The sequence below is a fragment of the Rhinatrema bivittatum genome, chromosome 1, assembly GCF_901001135.1.
Source record: "Rhinatrema bivittatum chromosome 1, aRhiBiv1.1, whole genome shotgun sequence".
NCBI lineage: Eukaryota > Metazoa > Chordata > Amphibia > Gymnophiona > Rhinatrematidae > Rhinatrema > Rhinatrema bivittatum.
In genome coordinates, this window is record NC_042615.1 from 685,097,512 (window position 1) to 685,110,354 (window position 12,843).

Consider the following 12,843-nt stretch of genomic DNA (forward strand, 5'->3'; position numbering starts at 1 on the left):
TGGATTGTATTTAGTGAAGAGAACTTGATCTCATTGTTGGTTGTTCTTTATATGTCGATTTGCCAATTCAGTGCCTTAAGACTTCAACTGTTAATTAACAGCTTGCTAAATGCAGCATAATCATCTGTGAATTTCCAATGTCTTCTTAGCATGTTGGAAACCTTTTCAAGTCTCTTTGCTGGAACTGTATCTGGAGCAGACTTCAGTAGCTCTTTGCAGTACAGACGCTGTGATGTAGTTAGATACTGTGTTTGTATGTACTTAATTTCAATTTTGTACACCATAGAGTAGGACTATTTACAATGTTACAGTTTTTTAGTTAGGCAATATTAAACATTTTTGATAAAGATAAAATTTAGATTTTACAATAATGTTTTGTAGTGCTTTTTCCCTTAGGGATCTATATAATTGCATATTAGTCTAGCACTACATCCATCCAGTAAGTATATCTGGTATCTTTTTACTATATATATCTATATATATCTATATGTAGATATATATATGTATATTACTCTTAGAAGTTTTTTTTTCTTTCACTTATTTTTGAGAAGTGAATTTTACAATGTAAATGTTTAATTTAGCAATGATTCTTATTTTAAAAGTTTATTAGACTGAATCTGGAGTAGCAATTACAATTAATACAGTGACTTTATTTACACAGTCTAATCTATTACTACAATTATTCTTAATGTTTTCTCAGAAAACACCTTCCCATGCCAGTCTCATTTTCTTTCAAAAATATTCTCAATTTTAAGGAAAAATGAGATACAATAATAATTTATTTTTAGCTCTGGAAAGGAAAGAACTGAAATGGAGAGCTCTGAGAGACAGCTGTTAAAGGTCTAGGTCAAGGCACTTTCTATGCTGGTGAATAGAGGCAGTAGAACAGAGAGGAAGGTCAAATTTATATATTTTGGAAGCAGCCATGCTGGTGAGTAGGAGCAGCAGAGCAGAGTTGAAGGTCAAAAGTAGGTGTTAAGGAAAAGTGTACCCTACATTTTGGGTGTACACATTAATTCTTCACACACACTTAAATCTACATATATCAACTTACACCTCTGCATGTATTTATGCACACCTGTATTCCCCAGAACCCCCAAGCACATAACCCCTTGACACTCATCCATTTTGCGCACATATACATACACTCCCACCCAACCACATCTGCTGCCTGTAAACACAGCCATATCTTTCATAAAACACATTCCATAATCCCTCCAGAAATCCTTCCCATCCTCCCCCCCCCCCACCCCCATATTTATTTATTCACATTTATGTATCACCTTTTCTTCCTGGGAACACAGTTTCACAATCCACCACGCACTGACATCCCTACCTCCTATAGCCATACCTCACACCCACTCACATTCCTATAAATTTGTGTTGGAAAGCATTCCCAATGCCATGCCTCTGCATGCTTTCCATACTTGTTTTCTCTTTCAAAACTCTCATCATATCCTTTTACATCAGATTAATTGTGTTCCTATTATATAGTATGGTGGAAGAATTACCTGTGTGAATTAATTTATTACTCTTAATTTCTTTGGTCACAGTCAAACTGGTTTGTGTGTTGGGCTGGTTTACTGAGATTTGATCCATGTTGCACTTGAATATGTTTTAGGATTCAATAACTAGTTGTCCTATTTTTCTAATCAGCACAATTCAGGAGAATCTGTAAAAAAATCAAACCATCCTAGAAAAGACCCTTCTTTTCCAAGTCAAGTCAAACCTTTCTAGTCCAGGGAGAGCTCTTAGAATTTGGTTTTAATGTAAATTGACTTGCCCAGTCCATCAAGCAGTCACTTTTGCTGATTACATTTTTACTGAATTAACAAGTGTTTCTTCCTTCAGCTTTAGGATATTCCTGAATTTTCACATTCTTCTGCTTTGGTGATGTTTAGGTTGCTTAAAATTTAAACTTTAAAGTTCAACTTAAATAGCAACAAAAAACAGTGTGTGTTGGGCTGAAGCCATTGTGAGTCATGGCTGTAGTCCCATTTGGCTTCTTGCATGGTGCATCTAATTCTAGTTTCATCTGGCACCAAAAGACTGAGTAAATGACAGCAGACCCACTGCACAACAACGTGAATGAGTTTGTAACATCCAAAGTCCTGTTTGACTGTAAGCTGACATGGGAATCTTTAGGAAAATAGATTTTAAAAATTAAAATGTTAAGCAAATATAGCACCACCTAATAGCAGTGTGAAAACTAAAACAGAAAAAATCCACAAATATGAAGTACCATTTTTAAATATAGAATTTAATCTTGGTCAAGAAATTTGCTATGGAACTTTCTGTTACCTTTTTGCAAGAATGTTATTTGCTGTGAAAATACCAATAGCACCTGAATGTAATCCAATTTGACGTGCCTGAAAAGTGGAATATAAATATAAGAAATACTAGAAAACATAAAACAGAGGGTTAAGCTAAGTTTACAGCTTACCATATACATGAGATATTAGTCTGGGGGAATTCTGCGCTACTGCGGAATGTAGAATTTGCGCAGAATTCTTCCTTCCCGCATATTTCCTCCCTCGCCTCGCAGAATCTACCACAGCTGAATGCTTCTCCCTTCCGAATGCTCTGTCGGAAGAGGAAGCAAGGGAAGCCTTGCCAGAGGAGAAGCCACGCTGTGAGGTGTGTGGGAGAGAGGGACTGAGACTCTGTAGAATTACACATGACTTCCGCCCCTTGACGTCATCAGGAGCCGCCAGCTGCACCTATTTAAATCTAAGTGCAGTGGTACGCAGCCACAGGTGCGCTGCCGAAGCTGTGCGCCAAAGGGGCGCACCCCTGGGGGAGAATTTGTTGAGGAAGTAACATCATCGCAGCTAGATGGGAAAAAAAAGAAAAGTGCGAATTGTGGCTTCTACGCCTGCAGTAAAGGAGGTGAATAGTCTGATGGATGTACATCTTGTCCGGAGGGTGAGTCAAACCACGAGGGAGGTTATCCCAGACATTTCTTTTTTGACGGGGGCCTCCTCTAGTCCTGCCCCAAACCAGTCCAATTTTAACTCTGGAAGTAATGGGGCCAGCGTTGTAATAGCTGACCCCAATTTGATGGATTTAATAACTCCTACTAACAGAGAGAATGTGTCACCGGGACAGGCTGAAGTCAGTATTTCAGTAATTGAGAGCAATGTGTTACTATGTGTAAGTGTAATATACCTTTAAATATTGGCACTGAAACGACTGAGCCTGATAATATCACTTTGGTTGGATATATGGAAAGCTGTTAAAAAAAAAATGGAGAAAACGTTATCTCAATCCATGTCCCAATCCGCAAATTTTGCTGAAGAGACAAAGAAAACGCTTGAAGACCACACTAAGGGGCGGATTTTCAGAGCCCTGCTCGCCTAAATCCGCCCAAAACCGGGCGGATTTAGGCGAGCAGGGCCCTGTGCGCCGGTGAGCCTATTTTGCATAGGCCTACCGGCGCGCGCAGAGACCCGGGACTCGCATAAGTCCCGGGGTTCTCCGAGGGGGGCGTGTCGGGGGTGTGTCGGGGGGGGCGGGCCTGGTCATCGCGGCGTTTAGGGGGCGTGTCGGCAGCGTTTTGGGGGCGGGTACGGGGGCGTGGCTACGGCCCGGGGCTGTCCGGGGGCGTGGCCGCGCCCTCCGTACCCGCCCCCAGGTCGCGTCCCGGCGTGCAACAGGCCCGCTGGCGCGCGGGGATTTACGTCTCCCTCCGGGAGGCGTAAATCCCCGGAGAAAGGTAAGGGGGGGGGTGTAGACAGGGCCGGGCGGGTGGGTTAGGTAGAGGAAGGGAGGGGAAGGTGAGGGGAGGGCGTTAGAGGATTCCCTCCAAGGCCGCTCCGATTTTGGAGCGGCCTTGGAGGGATTGGGGGTAGGCTGCGCGGCTTGGCGCGCGCCGGCTATACAGAATTCATAGTCTTGCGCGCGCCGATCCAGGATTTTAGTGGATACGCGCGGCTCCGCGCGTATCTACTAAAATCCAGCGTACTTTTGCTGGCGCCTGATGCGCCAGCAAAAGTACGCCTATTCGCGTTTTTTGAAAATCTACCCCTAAGCGAATTATACAATTGGAATCATCAGGTGCTCACTCTACATCACAAATTACCTTCCTTCAAACAACGGGGACTGCATTTATAAAGGATACTTTAATTATCTATAAGCAATTATAGAGGGGTTAGAAAATATTGTGAGAAGTAAAAATTTATTTTTTTTGAATTTTCCATGTACAAGATTATCATCAGCTCAGGAATTGTTCAAAAAATATGTGAAAGAAATAGTGTATTTCTAATGATTTGCTTATTTCCAAAATATGTATCTAATATGAAAAAGCTTGTGCTAGCACCTGAGGGTGAAATGGGTGTTATATCAACAGATAGCCCAAATTTTTCTAAGAGGCATTTGTTGATGATATACAAACAAGAGCCACTTTAATAGTGGCATTTTGTTTAGAACAAGAAAAGAACTTAATTCTTCAAAAATATTTCAAAAACAAAGTGTGTTTGTGGTCAGAAAGTTCAGATTTTTCCCAGACGTCTCTAGGAATACGCAATTAAGGCGGAGGCAGTTTCTGTCTATGAGCCAGAGTGTTTTGGTACTAGGGGCCATTTTCTCTCTCAAATTCCCTTGTAAATGTTTGATTACTTTTCAAAAGAATAAGTTTGTATTTGTAGATCCTGCCCACCTGGAATTATTTCTTACAGATAAAGGTGGATGAGGGAATATTAGCCTCAAAATTGGATAAAGGTTACTGGTTAAAAATAAGTATATCTCCTTAAGTTCATGCTGGTATGAATTTTTTGCCTTAAAAATATTCTTTTAAGGGATTTCCATTAATGTGGAAAACATTTTTGTTAAATTTTTTTCTTTTTTAATGTGTTTTCCTAAATTGTAGGATACAAATGTATTCCAAAAGTTTACTTTATTATCCCAGGAGAAGCAGGATGATAGTCTTCACATATGGGTGACATCATCAGATGGAGCCCTGGTACGGAAAACGTCTGTCAAGAGTTTCTAGAAACTTTTGGCTGGCACTGTGGGCCTACTGAGCATGCCCCAGCATGCCATGATATTCTCAGCCACAGGGGTCTCTCTTCAGTCTTTTTTTTTTTTTTTTCCCACCTTGCTGAAGCAAAGCAGTTAGGAACTCTGGAAAGAGATTTTCTCACATCTTCTCATAGAAGAAAACTTTTTCTTTTCACATTCTCAGTCACATTTTTCTCATAATTGGGTCTCCCTTCGACATAGTCTCGGTGAGTACATTTTCAGATAGTTTTCTGATCGATTCCGATCACTTTACTGTTGATTCCCTCTGGTCATCGACCGTTATTAGGCCATACTTTTATCATGGCATCGGGTTTTAAAAAATGTCCGGATTGCAACAGGACTATGTCCATAACAGACCCACATTATGTATGTGTTCTCTGCCTGGGATCAGGCCTCGACGTCCGGGCTTGCTCAACCTGTGCCCAGATGACACCGAAGGGCAGGCGTGCCCGTTTGGACAAAATGGAAGAATTATTCAAAAAGATTCCATCGTCATCGTCGATGTTGTCCCCAAGAGTAACTCCTCCCTTGGTAACAAAACATCGGGGTGAAACACGGGCCGAAGACCATCGGTCACCGGCACTGTCGATATCATCGATAGCATCGTCTTCGACATCAAAAAGCCATCGAGAGAAAAAGCGGCATCGCCATCGATCCATTGACCCAGCGGATGGTACACCATTGACGTCAGGATCGAAATCCATCGAGTCGTTGCCCAAAAAAGTACGTGTTCTAGAGCCAACTCCACCGGCCGCACACGAGGAACCATGGTGCTCTCCACCGGGCTCGGTGTCAGAGGAAGTGCCACCACGAATCATCGTGGAAGTGCCGATAGCGCCAGCCATGCTTTCCCCAGTGGCAGTGGACACTGCCCCGATTTCAAGGGAAGAAGTGACTACTTTAGTCCACAGGCCGTCATTGAGGCTCTGAAGAACCTACAACCTCCGACACTGCCATCGGTGCCGGCACCGACATCGGCATTGGAACAATCGACTTTTCAGCCTTTGCTGAATAGAATCGATGCCTTATTACAGGCTTTTCCGCCAACATCGGCACCGACTCCATTGGCGCAGCCATCGATGCCGATTCTCCCACCGATGACTCCAGCCATTCCGGCTCCTAGATCATCGGAGGATGACGGCAGAGACTCCGATTCTGCCCCAAGACCATCGGGGCTCCATCGTGCTCAAGTCCCGATGACACCCTCGATGCCTTTTAAATATACATAGATGCCAATTCATCCAGGTCCATTGGGGGATACAAGACATCGATTTCCATCGAGGCCAATCGATTCCCCATCGATGCCCTCACATCCAGCGATGCCACAACACATCCTAATGAAGGCTGCATTTAAATCAAAGCATCATGCATTTAAATCAAAGCATCATGTCCAGCCAGAGGACATTGACTCCCCTTATCATCCTCAATATCCACCGTGGAAGGATGTGGACATGGACACTGACTCAGAAGAGCTGCAATCAGAGCCCTCTCTACCAGAGGGGAGAGAGAAATCTCCTCCAGAAGATTTGTCATTTACAAATTTTATTAAAGAAATGGCAGATACCATTCCATTTGAATTAGTCACAGAGGAGGATACTAGACATAAGGCTCTAGAAGTACTGCAGTTTGTGGATGCGCCGAAAGAAATCATGGCTATCCCAATCCATCAAGTCCTCTTGGACTTGCAACAACGAATGTGGGAACATCCCTGCTCAGTGCCTGCAGTGAATCGGAGAACAGATGCTACTTACCTAGTGCAACATGCTCCAGGATACCAGAAGCCCCAACTACCTCACCATTCGGTAGTGGTGGAATCCGCTCGGAAGCAAAAACCTCATTCTTCTGACCCACCAGGCAAGGAGCAACGATTCTTGGACACCTTAGGGAAGAAGGTCTATCAAGGGTCCATGCTGGTAGCCTGCATTGCAGCATACCGACTGTACATGACACAGTACCAACAGAACTTATGGAAACAAGTACAGGGTATTGTGGACAATCTCCCACAACAACATCAACTACCTTTAGCCACATTAGTTGACAAAGGATTAGAATCTGGCAAACACGAGGTGAGAGCAGCCTATGATGTCTTCGAAACATCAACTCGTCTGTCTGCCTCTGCAATAAATGTGAGACAATGGGCCTGGCTTAAGGCGTCTGACCTTAGGCAGGAAGTTCAAGAACGGCTTGCAGATCTCTCTTGTGTTGGAGACAGTCTTTTCGGTGAAAAGATACAAGCTACGGTTTCTCAGTTGAAAGACCATCATGAGGCTCTCCACCAGCTATCAAAGTTACCAGCAGATCAGACATCTTCTCTAAGACGTCCATCACGCAGGGACTCGAGGAGATCCTTCTACAGACCAAGAAGGTATTACCCCCCTGCTTCTTCAGTATGTCCATACCGTTCCTCAAGAGAGGACGTCCACGTCAACCGAAACAACAAAATACCCAGCCACCACCTCAAACTGGACCAGCGGCGGGTTTTTGAACCGTACCAAAAGAACAGCAGCCTTTTTCTCAACCCCATTCCCTCCCTACCAGTCGGAAGTCGACTCCATTACTTTCAACACCAATGGAGTCTCATCACAAAAGATCAATGGGTATTAGCCATACTGCATTGGGGATACCGACTAAGGTTCAACACGATACCCCCGCATTCTCCTCCCATTCCACTTTGGTCAAACATTCTCATGACATCTCATCTTCAAGTAGAACTCTCTACTTTGCTGACTGCCAGGGCCATCTAACCAGTTCCCCGGTCTCAGCAGGGAAAGGGGTTCTACTCCCGCTATTTCCTCATTCCAAAGAAAACAGGCGGTCTACGCCCTATTTTAGACCTCCGAAATCTCAACAAATTTCTATATAAAGAAAAATTTCGTATGGTATCTCTGGGAACCATCCTTCCATTACTTCAAAAGGGAGATTGGCTCTGTTCTCTGGACCTTCAAGACACTTATGCGCACATACCAATTTCAACACAACATCGCAAATATCTACGATTCGTCGTGGGAAAGAATCATTACCAATACCGAGTCCTGCCATTCGGACTGGCCTCTGCTCCTTGAGTGTTTACGAAATGCCTAGCAGTAGTGGCTGCACATTTAAGAAAAAACAGCATTCATGTTTTTCCATACCTAGATAATTGGCTGATCAGAAGTCCATCCAGACAGGGAGCTCTCTCTGCCTTGAAAACCACAATAACACTATTGCACCTTCTGAGATTTCTCATCATTTATCCAAAATCCCACATCGAGCCATCTCAACTCCTCACATTCATCGGAGTAGACCTCGACACCACAGTGGCGAAAGCTTCCCTTTCAAGCGACCATGAAGAAAATTTGGCACGACTGGCAAACATTGATTCATCACCAGTTCACATCCGCCCATCAAATTCTAGTGCTACTAGGACACATGGCCTCCACAGTACATGTCACTCCTATGCCGAAGTTAGCCATGAGAAGAACTCAATGGACTTTGAAATCTCAATGGCTACAAGCTTTCCAACCACTGTCGTACGCAATTCAAATCACCGACCAGTTACGTCTGTCGCTCCACTGGTAGACAAATCAAACAGCGTTGAAAGCTGGTCTCCCATTCCAACAGGCAAATCCACAAGTCTTCCTAACTACAGATGCTTCCAACCTGGGATGGGGAGCGCACGTCAACAACCTTCAAACACAAGGGACGTGGACTACGCTTGAAAAAGAGTATCAGATAAACTTCTTGGAACTTCGAGCGATGAGATATGCCCTTTATGCCTTCCAAGACTGCCTCTCAAACAAGACTGTGCTGATACAAACAGACAACACAGTAGCAATGTAGTACATAAACAAACAAGGAGGCACGGGCTCTTATCTGCTATGCCAGGAAGCAGTACAAATTTGGGCTTGGGCTCTAGAGCATTCCATACATCTACGAGCCACTTATCTGGCGGGCATAAAAAACATCTTAGCGGACGATCTCAGTCGACATTTCAATCCCCACAAATGGTCGCTGAACCCATGTGTAGCGAGCAAAAGCTTTCAACGCTGGGGTCGCCCAACCATAGACCTCTTTGTGTCCACACTGAACCACAAAGTGGAAAGGTTCTGCTCCCTCCACGGACATCGACAAACAGTCCCGAGGGATGCATTTGCTCGCCCCTGGAACACAGGTCTTCTATATGCGTATCCTCCGATCCCACTCATATTTATTTATTTATTTATTTATTTTAAAACTTTTATATACCGGTATTAGTATGCATACATCATACCGGTTTACAATGTAACTTTAAAGGTAGAAATTACAATGAACAGGGAGGGCGAACAAGGAGGAGTATACAAAGAGCAGGAGGTGGAGGAATTAAAGCAATAAATAAAAACTGCAACGGACTATTTACAGGAATATACAAGGCGTAGGCAAGATACTTGCAGAAGTCGGTGTACTTAATCAGGGTAGGCTTGTCGGAAGAGCCATGTTTTAAGTTTTTTTCACGAGAGTTTATCCAAAACTCTCGTGAAGCTACAACAGGACAGAGGGACAATGATCCTCATAGCCCCGTACTGGCCTCGACAAGTATGGTTTCCATACTCCTCGACCTCTCTATCTCACCACCAATCCGCCTGGGCACAGAGCCCACTCTCAGCACTCAGAATCAGGGCAAGTTGCATCATCCCAACCTGACAACTCTTGCCCTAACAGCTTGGATGTTGAAAGCTTAATTCTCCAACCACTTAATCTTTCAGCACAAGTCTCTCAAGTTCTAGTAGCTTCACGAAAGCCTTCCACACGTAAATCCTACCACTTTAAGTGGACTAGATTTACAAAATGGTGCACACAAAAGGGTATAGAACCTTTCTCCTGCTCCACTTCTTCTTTACTAGATTACCTATACCACCTATCGGATTCTGATCTTCAGACATCCTCTGTAAGGGTTCACCTAAGTGCCAAAGCGGCATACCACAAGGGAATAGGGGATGCACCAATAACAGCACAACCCCTAGTAAGTAGGTTCATGAAGGGCTTACTCCACCTTAAGCCTCCCGTTCGACCACCGGTCACTGAATGGGACCTGAATTTAGTACTAACAAGGCTCATGCGCTCACCGTTTGAGCCTCTACACGTTTGTGAAGAAAAATTCCTTACATGGAAGGTACTTTTCTTAGTAGCCATTACATCGGCTAGGAGGGTCAGTGAGTTGCAAGCTCTCATCACATACTCACCCTACACAAGGTTCCTCCATGACAGAGTAGTCCTTCGCACTCATCCAAAATTCTTACCTAAAGTGGTAACAGATTTTCATATCGATCAGTCAATTGTTCTGCCTACTTTCTTTCCAAGACCCCACTCTCACCAGGGAGAGAGAGTCTTATACACTTTGAACTGTAAACAAGCTTTTTACCTAAACGGCACTGCGTTCCATAGGAAATCCACACAGCTCTTTGTTTCCTTTGACAAAAATAAACCAGGAGTTGCAGTAGGAAAACAGACTCTCTCCAACTGGCTAGCAGATTGTATTGAATTCTGTTATGAAAAAGCAAACATTCCTCTCCAGGGGCGAGGAAAAGCACATTCAGTAAGGGCTATGTCCACATCAGTTGCACACTATCGTTCAGTGCCCATTCTTAACATATGTAAAGCTGCAACATGGCGTTTGCAGCTCATTATTGTTTGGACAAAGAAGGACGATATGATTCAGCCTTTGGACAATCTGTCTTAAAGAACTTATTTCCAGTATAACACCAACTCCTTCTACATCCATCCTGCTGTGATTTCAGGCTGCCTCATTTTTTCCAGCAGTACACCAGTTGTTGTGCTTGTTGCACAGGTTGTATGCTGTTGGTATGATATAAGGATGACTCAGCCTGTAGCTTGCTAATCCCCCACATGTGAGGACTATCATCCTGCTTGTCCTGGGATAAAGCAAAATTGCTTACCTTGTAATCGGTGTTATCCTAGGACAGCAGGATGTAGTCCTCACAGAACCCACCCACCTCCCCACGGAGTTGGGTCCGATACGTTTTATTATTTTATTGTTTTAGCTCACGCATATTGCTACAAATGAGACTGAAGATAGACCCCTGTGGCTGAGAATATCATGGCATGCTGGTCATGCTCAATAGGTCCACAGTGCCAGCCAAAAGTTTCTAGAAACTCTTGACAGAAGTTTTCCGTACCAGGGCTCCATCTGATGATGTCACCCATATGTGAGGACTACATCCTGCTGTCGTGGGATAACACAGATTACAAGGTAAGCAATTTTGCTTTTTCTTTTTCATTGTAATATGTACTAAGAAATTTAATAACGTATAAATAAAAAAAATAAAAAAATAAAGTGGAAGCAAAACCGGAAGCATTGCGGCCCGAGCAAGTTCGCCGCACACGGAGTTCGGAACCATTTCAGCACAGGCGTGCGCACGGAGAACAGAGGCATCGCAGGCGAGGTTCCCGCATGGGAGAGCAGAGACTGCATGGCAGGGACGAGGTTAACAAGCTGCAAGTGCAAAGGCTAGAACCCTACAATCGGTGGGGGGTGGGGGGGGGGAAGGCCAGAGAGGGAGAGAGGGGGAGAAAGAAAAGGGGAGAGAGGGGGGAGAGTGGCGAAAGGACAGGCGGAAGAGAGGGGAGAAGAGAGTGGGGGAGGGGAGGGGGAGAGAATGTTTCTAATGGACTCTTATAAAAGAGTACCATCATGCTAGGGTGAGAGAACATAGTACAAAATTTCATCTTTGTTAGACATTACTCACTCCAGATGATGTCAAATCTTCAAGGTGTACTGTGCTGTTCGTACGTCTCACTCTACTTGCGAAACTGGCCCCTAAACCCAAAACCACCACTAACACCTCACCTCGACATATTAGGTGGCTCTCCTATAGAGATTTAAATAGGAGATTTAGGCTCCCTCTCTCTTCACTCTCTCCCTCCCCAAGCTCAGAAATGGTGAAAATGGAATACCAAAAATTTATCGTGAATTGCATTATGGTCATTTTGGGCATATCGCACAGCTTAACGCCAGGGAAAAATGTGTAGTTATTTCTGGCATTAAGACCGTTCGATATGTCCCCTAATTTATCTAATTCCTGCCCAAAATTACTCCCCGATCCCGCCCCCTCCCCCCAAAATTTGCATTTGCGCTGTGTGCTACAGCATTTTTTGCATGCGTTATGGCATTAACGGACATGTTAACGCCATAACGAATTTTGAAGAATGATGCGGTTACTTGTGTATCTTAATAGGTGTTATTCCAATTACATAATGGGGTAGATTTTCAAAGGGTTACGTGCATAACCCCGAAAACCTACCCCTGCGCGCGCCGAGCCTATTTTGCATAGGCTCGGCGGCGCGCGCAAGCCCCGGGATGCGCGTATGTCCCGGGGCTTTCTAAAATGGGCAAGGCTAGGGGTGTGGCGGCGGTCCGGGCACGGTCCCAAATGCTCTGGCACAGCGGCCTCGGCCAGTGTACGCAAGTTACGCCTGCCTCGGGCAAGTGTAACTTTGACAACAAAAGGTAGGGGTGGGGAAGTCTTAGATAGGGGAAGGCAGGGGAATGTGCGGGGGAGCCGAAAAAAGTTCCCTCTGAGGCTGGAACGGGGAAAGCCATCGGGCCTCCCCTAGGGCTTGGCGTGCACAAGTGTGCACCCCCTTGCGCGCGCTGACCTTGGATTTTATAACATGCGCGCGCATGTTATAAAATCGGGTATACATTTGTGCGCGCCAGGTAGCATGCACAAATGTACCCCGCGCGTAAGAAAAAAAAATCTGCTCCAATGTCTTTTTTCAGCATTTGCTGATTACATATAAGCTCTGTTCAGATTCTGCTTCTGTTTTATTATTGTTTTATATATTATG

General features: G+C 44.4%; 1 protein-coding gene across 5 annotated transcripts in view; it reads left to right on the forward strand.

Moving 5' to 3' along the window:
* Positions 1–12,843, forward strand: part of FCHO2 (FCH domain only 2) — a 532,544-nt gene that overhangs the window by 140,178 nt on the left and 379,523 nt on the right. The gene's annotated exons all lie outside the window — the stretch shown is intronic.